Here is an 11013-nt window from a genome sequence, read left to right as displayed (position 1 = left end):
CCAAGGGTGGTTAGAATCTGGCCTTATATAGTATCTTAAGCAAAGAACAGATTTTAAGAAAAGTCAGAAGACCAAGGAAAAAACACTTCGAGCATCCTGAGGTGGCAATTGTGGGAAGACAAATATACTGGGAAACCAGTGGTAGGTAAGGGCTAGTTTTAGCAAGGTCTGTTTCGTAGATTACTCCGGTGCTATCTCTGGGCTGATAAGAGGCTGGGGCTGTCTTCAGCAATTATCTTCTGTCCCTTCTGGTAGAGAAGGGAATGGAAGCAACTTTACAAACAGAGGGAGTGCAGAGAGCTTTTCTTCTATCTGCTTCTTCTCAATTACTTTCAGTTCAATATAATCCTTATGCCAAGGTGGTATGTTTGGGGACGGCATATTCTGCTACCCTTCACTTTCATGCTTCTTCTAAAAGTACCTCAGGTGCACTGGTTGTCTCTTTAGTTCCTTCTTGGCTTGCCAATTGACATTTGGAGGAAATCCAGTGGGTTTATTGCTGACTGTTGCTATAGCAGTAATAGGTCACAGACTTTGTGACAGTTCAAGTCAATGACAGGCAAAATACCATGAAATATTCCTCCAATCTCTTAATCCTTTAGGGCCTTGTGCTAAACTTTGGGGACCACAGGAATCCCATGAAGATTCAGCCCAGATTAGGATCAGCCTGCCAGCTTCTGGAGCAGCACAACAAATAGCTATGCCCTGACTCTGCTTCTGCTGGGAGGACCCACTCTGCCTAATCTCAGTCTAGTAGCACAACAGAAATGTGAACTCCGGGTTCCATTGTTGGCTCAATTCCCCACCCTCAGTGTGTCAGCAGGAGCCTGGTAATGTGACGACTGATGTTCTGTACACTTTTGGATTCTGAATAATTGTTAACTGTTTCAAATTAGTAACATTATTAGAAATTTAAAATAATTATATGTATTGGTGACTGAGCCCCAGTGAGTCGGCAGTTTTTAAGAAGCTGGAAATGACAGATCTCTTGGAGATCCGATTCCCAATTAAGATCAGTCAATTCTCTTAAGCACTGACTCATTTGTAAATATCACCAAAAGTGGAAACTGCTTAATTAGGAGTCTGAAGTTCTAGAAAGGAGAGAAAGTCATGAAAGAAATGAGCTCCAGCCAGGTTTTTGAAGCTAACCAAGAAATTCACTGTGTAAAGCACCTGGGAGAATAATTAACTGGTTTTAATCTTTCTTTTCAGGTTATTGTTACCTGAATACATCTTAAATAGAGAAGCTCTTTTAATTTTTTAAGTTTTCTCCTTTTAGAGTTCTTTAAAATAATAAAATCATTCAGCTTTTACTTAAAGGGGCAGGGGACTTTTTGAAAGTGAAAAAGCAACAATAAATTTTTTGTTTTTATACCTAAGTAAAACAAATTGGCTAACTAATAAACATTTTAAATCAAGGACATAAAAGTAGCACTGCTGAGCTAATAAAATATACTATAAAATATTTGTTCCAAACTACAGTGTTAACTATCTGAAAAAAAAGAAACACTGATTATTGAATGTGATTTCTCCCTCTCACATATTCAAAGTAAATGTACACATATTTTCCAAAAGAATATAATCTAGCAAGAGCAGATGGATGGGTGAGAACAATCCTACTATTCCATTAAAGGCAGCTTCCAAACCATAAACAAGACAAGAAGACAACCCTCAGAATGGGAGAAAATACTTGCCAACAAAACAACTGACAAAGGATTAATCTCCAAAATATATAAGCAGCTCATGCAGCTTAATACCAAAAAAGCAAATAACCCAATCCACAAATGGGCAGAAGACCTAAATAGACATTTCTCCAAAGACATGCAGATGGCCAACAAACACATGAAAAGATGCTCAACATCACTCATCATTAGAGAAATGCAAGTCAAAGCCACAATGAGGTCAGAATGGCCATCATCAAAAAACCTAGAAACAATAAATGTTGGAGAGGGTGTGGAGAAAAGGGAACTCTCCTACACTGTTGGTGGGAATGTAAGTTGGTGCAGCTACTATGGAAAACAATTTGGAGGTTCCTTAAAAAACTAAAAATGGAACTACCATATAACTCAGTAATCCCACTACGGGGCATATACCCAGAGAAAACCATAATCCAAAAAGAAACATGTATGATAATGTTCATTGCAGCACTATTTACAATAGCCAGGACTTGGAAGCAACTAAATGCCCATCAACAGATGAATGGATAAAGAAGATGTGGCACATATATACAATGGAATATTACTCAGCCATAAAAATGAATGAAATTGAACTGTATGTAATGACATAGATAGACCTAGAGACTGTCATACAGAGTAAGTAAATCAGAAAGAGAAAAACAAATACCGTATCCTAACTCATATATATGGAATCTAAAAAAAAATGGTACTGATGAACCCAGTGACAGGGCAATAATAAAGATGCAGATGTAGAGAATGGACTTGAGGACACAGGGTTGGGGGGGGTGGCGAAGGGGAAGCTGGGATGAAGTGAGAGAGTAGCATTGACATACATACACTACCAACTGTAAAACAGATAGCTAGTGGGAAGTTGCTGTATAACAAAGGAGATCAACTCATTGTTGGATGATGCCTTAGAGGACTGGGACAGAGAGGGTGGGAGGGAGTCATGGGAGGTTGGGGATATGGGGACATATGTATAAATACAGATGATTGACCTTGTTGTATCTCAAAAACTGGTACAAGAGTGTAAAGCAATTATATTCCAGTAAAGAGCTTAAAAAAAAAAAAAAAAGGCAGCTTCCATTGAAAAGGAAGGTGCAATTCCAGACCTCCTGTGACAAGTATATGGGGTCAAAATAACTTTGTGAATGTTCTCTTCCCTTTATTCTCCATTACTGGGCTTCAATTCAGGTAAGAGGCTCTGCTTTGGGCCTCACATTTTAGGGAGCCCTGTGACTACAGTGTACAACAGAAATGTACCAACATATAACGCCATTCTTGTAGCAATGCTGCTCAGATCCCAGGGAAGTGCTCCTCTACATCTCTTCCCCATGTTCTCAAAACTAAAAGCTGTTGGACCTGAATTCCAAGAGTACTGTGCTGCAGACACAGGGGGCAGACCCTGCATTAGAGTACCAGGAAGAGTTGAATGGTGGCGGCACTCAAGTAAGAGGAAAGACAAATTCATCCTTCCTCTCAGAGATCTTGAATGCACTAGATAATGAAGAATCAGTTTCCAGGTAGTGCCAAATGTCCATTTTTCAGACTCTCTTGGTGTTCCAAATCATGTTTCTGAAATTAATGACAAATTGACATGGCATTTGCAACAGGTGCACATAGTAGTTGAAAAACATTTTGCAATATTAGCCAATTTATGTTGTTTTAAGTTTGCATATGCATATGGAGATATTGATTCTTTACCTTGGAAAATAGAATTGCCCATAGCTTCATTTTTATAAAAGTATTTTACAAGAGTAAATTTTGTAATTAAATTCTAAACTTCAGATGTTAAAATTGTTTTGACTTAGAATTTTAATATATATTAAATATGTTTTATTCTTTGACTTTAGTAGAGATTTTAAATATATATTGCAAAGAACTATTTTGAAAACATAAAAGTTCTTTGAAATTTTCACTTTCTTGCATTTGATTTAATTTACATTTTGGAGAAAATATATTCACATTCTGTACTCTTAATGAAACTATGTTGTTTTCTAATCTTTCAGATCAATATTAATTAATACATCAAATTATGGCTGAAGTAGAAAATACACTGGGGCTGAGAAAAGAAAAAATCTTGTAAAGAAAAAATTTAAAACTCCAAATAATTTGTTGAACTTTTGAAAAGCTGAATACAATGAAAATTAAGACTTCTTGTAAATGAACCACATAACATATTTGAACAGGACATTACAAAATCTTTATTTCTTATTTAAAAAATTATAGATCAAAATGAGCAAAAAATTATTCTCATCAAATACAAAACTTGAAAAGATCAAGTGATTTTTTCAATAAATAAAGAATTTAATTGTTGGTCAGAATAGTGGGAATAAAAAAATAATTGCTTATATCAAATTTCCAACTCGGAAGCAATAAATGTGACTCTGGACTGCCCAATAAAATGAATTAAATTTATGAAATTTAAAAAGTGGGTAAAAATTCAAAAACTGGGGAGGTTTGCTATGTTTATTAGAAAATTACCCTAGGAAATTACCATCCTGTCTTTGTGACAGTGGAATACTTTCTAGAAAAACACAATTTACTTCGAAGTATTCATTATGATTTTTCGTTTGATGAGCATTGCAGAAAACTTCGTTTGATACCACAATTTTTTTCAAATGGACAAAGAGACTATGGAAACCATCCTTTCTATTCTAAGTGCAAAGACAAAGTATTTTGCTATTACTCTTACATGTTTCACAGCCAATCTTCCGAGAGCAGTTTTGACCAATGTAATATTTGTGACTGAAAACATTTAGGTTCTTGATAACACACACACACACACACACACACCACAAAACATAAAACATCATTTTGGCCCACAAAAGTAAACATGCAATTACTAGAACTGAGTGTATTTGAATAAATAGCAAACGAAAATAGTTTTAAGTAAATACAATAAATGGTAATACTACAGAACAATGGAATGGTGTTTTGTGGCACATTTATTTTGTGGCCCTGTTAGCACAATATTACAAAAAATAGTGAAACATTTCTAGATTTAGTAGAAGTCATTTCAAACAGTGATACTGTAATGGCCAAATACGTAAAACAGTTTTAAAAACATTGTAATAAATGTCACTACTTAGGATTGGCTACTTAGCAAATGCTCTTAATTAAGAATTGCCAATGCCTATTGATGGAATTGGTTCATTTATTTTTCTTCCCTAGGACTGGCTTTGTGAATTGTGAAAGTTAAGATACATACCTCTAAGAGGTATCATTCAGTAAGAAAATAAGCCATTACCGGTACTCTAATTATATAATTGCACTATTTACAGTCACTGTGAAATGTATTTTATGAAGTTAAAAACCAGCAAACAGGATTTGATAGAGTATTTATCACATCTGTGGGAAAAAAACAGAATATTTCAGTCCTCTTTTAAAAAGGTGCTTTATCAATTCACAATAAATGTATAAAAATAACCTTTAAACATATGAATAAATGTTCACTTTACTCATGAGAAATGAGAAATGCAAATTAAAACTACACTAAGATGCCATCTCTTACCTGTCAGATTGATAGAGATTAAAAAGAATAACAGTACTCTTTTGCAGGGCTGTGGGAACATAGGCACTTTCACATACTGCTGATGGGAAAGAAAATTGGTACAAGCCTTTTGGGATGGAATTAGGCAGTACCTAAAGTAATTACACATATGTTTGCATTCTGACCCAGTGATCCCACTTCCAGGAGTTTTTCCTGAAGATATACCTCTAATAATTTGAAAATACATATACACAAGATTGTTTTCACTGTCATTGAAAAATATTGGAAACATCCTAAACGCCCATCCATAAGATGGCTGTTGAATAAACTATGGTAATCCACACAATGGGCTTTCTTTTATTTAAAAAGGAGGAAGACATTTATGAACTAATAGAGAGTGATTTTCAGGATACTGTTAAGCACAGCACTATGTCAGGCACATGTTTGTGGTTTAAACCTTTTTTAAAATGTATTTGTTATGATTACTTTTCCCATTCTTAGTAAATACTCCTTTTAAAAACTAATTTTGTCTTCATAATTATGTTTTATTTTTCTTAAACAAAAACGTCTCCTGATTTCTATAAACTTCTGGCTATACAAAACCAGCTTTTTCTTCAGACTTGTGGACTATGGTATGTAAATAAAACATGTATTGTTTTTTATTTGATTCTTCTGATCTGTTTTTCATCAAAATTACTCCAAAGCATTTTTCTAAAGCAGCAGTTCTCAAACCTACCTGAGCATCACATCAGCTGTGGACCTTTAGGAAAACTGAGATTCCTGAGCAACACCTAAGTCTGGGTTCTGTTCAGGAACCTGTATTGTCCAAAAGCCCTATAGCTGATTCTGAGACTCACTTGGGTTTGGGAACCTCCACTAACATGTTTGAAAAATAAAGAAAGAATAAAATTATTTTTGCTCTGAATTTTTTCTCTAGTAGCTAGTGGTAATTATCAATAATCTCTTAATTAGAGCTTATCTAATTGGCCAAAAGTGTCTCATCCTGAAATTGGACGATTTTAAGAACAAAATCAACGGTAGTGAAGAATGCTGCTTGTTTCATGCAACAGTTTAGTAGAATGATACCTGGGCTGAAAGCCATTCCCCAGGAATTGATTCCTGCCTCTGATACATCCCTGGCCTGTGAGTCGGCAAGGCTGTTAATGTCAGTACCTGGTTTCTCTTTTGTAAAATGTGTACAGTTTGGTCTTTCTCACATAGCACCAAGGATCAATGAAGATACATGATATAAAGTGTTCTTATACACTAGTATTATAATTATGAACATAATTCTCATTATGTACTGAAAGCCTGTCTCTATTTATTATTTTAAAAGTTTAATTGTATATTTAGACTATCACTTTTATATATTAACATCTATCTATCATCTATCTATCTCTTTCCATTTATTCATCTATTCCAACGTTGTCCCTGTGAATTAAAACAAAACATGAACTTGGGTTACTTGGGAATACTATGTTTGCCTGTATGAATGCCAGTGTCAGCATCAGGCAACTCACAGAGGAGCTGAGGTGGAGTCACATGCTGAACATCTAAGGCAATATAGAAACAACTCCCCTGGTGATGAACAGGAGTTCCAGACTTCCTTAAAAGGCAGATGAATGATTATGTTCCATATGATCTAATACAAACATTTACATCTGTTAAACATATATCTTTCATAAATTCTGGCAGAACCCAATACAACTCACAAACAGTTATGATATAATTGCCTTACTGCTTGATGCATGTTGCGTGCCATTATCTCAGAAAACATACCAAGTAAAATCATATTCATCTTAGATAAATACATCCTGTATATTTTCAATAAAGTGAGAGAAGTCAACACAATAATTTAAAAACCACATATGGTTGAGAAAAATGCCAAGGGGGGGAAAATTAATTTTGATTTTGGTGGTATGTTTCCTGAGCTGGAACAGAACCCTGAATTGCTGGTGGCATTTACACCTCTTCATTAATGCCGTTAGCAATTCTTTATCTACTTCTGGAGTCTATAAAACTTAGTGTATCAGAGAGATGCCAAATTCATATATAACTCCCAACAGTGTTCTGAAAATGATTCATTAATAAGCAACATTCAGACCTCTATGATGAACTGTGGAGTCCAAATCCATTCAAAAAAAGACATTTCTCAATCTTTTTTTCTTTTCACATTCTCTTATTTTGAATATATTCAAAGTAAAATCATGGCTACTGTCATTTTAGAGCACATTTCAAGCTGGGAACATTGTGTTAATCTACTTATCATACAATCATATTCTATATTCTCATCCTTGGCTTTCACATTTTTTTGATTGAAAGCAACTATAAGAAATATATTTTATGTCCTCACATAGTACACACACATATAGTTAAGAAACACAATTTTTGAAATAATACATTTATTTGTTATCACAATTTTTACTTGTTCTATTTTCTTCTGTTCTATGTCTTTGTAAAATACTGGTGACTCAATTACATTGATTTAATGTTCCACCAACGTGCAGCCGGAAAAAACTGTCTTATTGGTGCTTTCTAAAACTACTTGGAGTTCTGGGCTTGGCAACAGTATATACTAAAATTGAAACAGTCAGAGATTAGCATGTCACCTGGGCAAGGGTGAAACACAAATCTGTGAAGAATTTCATATTTTAAAAAAAAAATCACTTGAGGAATTGCCCGATCATGGATGAATGGACAAGCAAAATGTACTATATACAAACAATGGAATATTACTCAGCCTTTAACAGGAAGGAAATGCTGACCCTTGCTACGACATGGAGGAATCTTGGAAAAATTATGCTAAGTGGAATAAGCTAGTCACAAAAGAATAAATACTTTATGATTCCACCTGTATAAGATAACTAGAGTAATCAAACTCATAGAGACAGAAAATAGAATAATGGTTGTCAAGGGCTGGAGGAAGGACGAATGAAGAAGTATTATTTCATGGGTATAGAGTTTCAGTTCTGCAAGATGAACAGAGTTCTGGAGATGGATGGTGGAAAGGTTGCATGAAAATGTGAATCTACTTAATGCCACTGAACTTTACACTTAAAAATGGTTAAAATGGTAAATTTTATGTATATTTTACCACAATTACAAAAAAGTCACTGGATGACACAAATTTCATTGATACATTTTAGATTTATTGAATCAGAGGCTGAAACCCTGAATCTGGGAAATTTTAAGAGTTACCCAGGTGAATTTGATGCAAAGTGGAAATCACTGCTTTGCGATATAACTATGACTTTCCCTCCTAACACCCACATTCTTTCACCATTTCTCTGAGAGAAACAAAAAATGTGTGGTGAGATCCTGCAGATCCTAACTTTACTCCTGATCAGAATTATTTCCTAAAAAGATTAAAACTTTTTCACACCGGAAACTGGTTTTAGAGTACATGATTATAAATACAGACACTGAGTACTGAGAAAGAAAGTTTTCTGGAGGAGACAAAAAATAATATTACGACTAAAATATACAAGGTCCAGTGCTGGTTCTCTTCCTCACAGTCCTAGTGAGGGTCTTTTCTCAAGCTACTGTCTTAGTCCATTTGGGCTGCTATAACAAAATATTGGAGACGAGGTACCTTATAAACAGTAAACATTTACTTCTCACAGTTCTGAAGGCTGGAAAGTCCAAGATCATGGTGCCAGCAGATTGGATGTCTGGTAAGAGTCTGCTTCCCAGACTGAATCTTTTTTCCATAATCTCACATGGCAATAGGGGTAAGGGGTTTTTTTTTAGGGTTTTTTTTTTTAACAAGGTTACTAATCCCATTCTTGAGGGCTCTACCCTCATGATCTAATCACCTCCCAAAGTCCTCACCTCCAAATAGTATTAGGACTGGTCATTAGGATTTAACATATGAATTTTGGGAAGACATAATCATTCAGAAATATCAGCTATCTTTTGTGAGTGTGTGTTTTATATACCAAGTCCTATCCATGCATTAATTCATCTAACATGGCAATGTTCCAATTAGGATACATATTTTTATTTTATTGGTGAGGAAACAGAAGCTCAGAGAGGTTAATATCTTGCCCAATGTCAGAAAGCCCATACTTGATGGAAACTGTCTATCTGGCCCCCAAACTTTTAGTGTTTTCAACATTATCCCACTTCTCTGCACAATTTTATTCCACTTTTCCACAGCACAGCGGAGGATACCTCATTATTGGCATTTTAAAAATAAGAAAAGAATCTCAGGGAGATGACTTTATGAAGGTCACACAGGAAGCTTTCCACGTTTTGATTCAATTTTCACCCATAAAATAGAGCTATTTTACCTCTGAGAAATATATTGAAGAAACCAAATAAAATTGAATGTCATAAAAATAATGCGAGAAGAGTAAAACCTTGATTAATAAGAAAATGCCAGGCAGCTATGGTTAATTGAAGGTTAACTAGAGGCTTCTTTTTGTTTTAACCTTTAATGCTGAAAATATTTTCAGAATAGAGTGAGCCACATCCTGGTTTATGTAAGTTTAGTGTACTGAACACAATTAAATCTTTCTTTGAGTGTTTTCTTCTTTTTTTAATTTCTGAATATCTTTGTAGATGTGGATCATACAGGAAATTGATTTGAATTTTAATGGAGGCCAGGAAAAAAATTAAAAGTGGCTATTTTGACCAAGTCTGTAATAGGACCTCATATGGTCTCTTTCTTTAAAATAAAGCACCAAACGATTCCAGGTCTAGTTTAGTTTTTTTTTCTGTCTTTTTTTTTTTTCTTTTTGGAGGGTGTTTTTTGTTTGTTTTTGTTTGTTTGTTTGTTTTAAGACAGAGGTTGGTCTGTGGAAGATAATTATACAATTGAATAGTACTTTAAGCTCCTCTCCCTCCAGATGGAATTTTAGGCTGGAGAACAGTTACCATTTTTTATGCTTATATAGGGTATTTCCTCATGTGGAGGAAAAAATGTATTTACAACTTCTATAGATTGTTCAGAAATAATAAAAATATGTAAACTTATTCATTTATTAGGAAAAATATAAAGGTGCAGTTTTCTCACAGAAGCCAATGAAATCCAACTCTAAAGAGATGACCTCAATCTCCCTTTGCCCAGACAGACACCCATCATCCTTCCCTCTATACATCATCCATTGCCTTTACTATTTTCATTGACATACTTTACTGAAACAGAAGGATAAGTAATTTGACATGGTAACGAGTGATGACATAATCAAAGAGACACATACCAGAAATGGCTGCTACAAGTGCTTTGGGCGTCTTTATTGGCTGATCAACACCACAGACTTTATAGATTAGTAAAAGAAATTTAGAAATAGATTTCATTGTTTAAATTAGTGACTTTCAAAATAGAGACTGAAATATTTTTTAAAACTTAATAGAAAATTGGGGCCATTTTAGGAGTTAATCTGTGGCAAGTTTTTCTGGTTACAAGGAAACATTTCATTTGCACACTTATTCTTATAAAAGATGCTAGTAGAGGAAAATAAAACACCAAGCATCAATAAATGTTATATTAGCAAATATAAAAAAATAAAAATTAAAAAATATGAAATATTTTACAAACATTTACTCCGTCACAAGACTATAGTTTAAAAGTCTAACCAAACATTTCCCTTTAAGAGGGGCCCCTACGTTTGATTACTACAGAGGCCTCTGTCTAAACACTCTTTTGGAAGACTACAGTTGACCCAAGTCTGACAAGGTAGTCAGCTGAATACTACTGCTCTATTATGGCTTTTGTCTTGAGTGAATCTTTCATCCTCGGTAGAGTCTTAGCACCCTAAAGGAAAAACATAAAGCTGAGGAATGGTAGAGTTTATAGGACTGTTTAGGGTATGCTGGCTACTAAATGACTATGTTTGCAGA

At 34.6% G+C, this 11013-nt stretch overlaps 1 non-coding gene across 1 annotated transcript; it reads left to right on the top strand.

Annotated features, from left to right (window-relative positions):
* Window positions 1-7721: 7721 nt before the first annotated feature.
* LOC130856190 (U6 spliceosomal RNA) lies at window positions 7722-7823 on the top strand. The gene has a single exon (XR_009054485.1). It is a non-coding gene; the product is annotated as a U6 spliceosomal RNA (small nuclear RNA).
* Window positions 7824-11013: the final 3190 nt, after the last annotated feature.

Source organism: Hippopotamus amphibius, chromosome 6 (assembly GCF_030028045.1).
Source record: "Hippopotamus amphibius kiboko isolate mHipAmp2 chromosome 6, mHipAmp2.hap2, whole genome shotgun sequence".
Taxonomy (NCBI): Eukaryota; Metazoa; Chordata; class Mammalia; order Artiodactyla; family Hippopotamidae; genus Hippopotamus; species Hippopotamus amphibius.
Note: the sequence above shows the minus strand (reverse complement) of the source record. Positions and strands in the feature narration are given on the sequence as shown.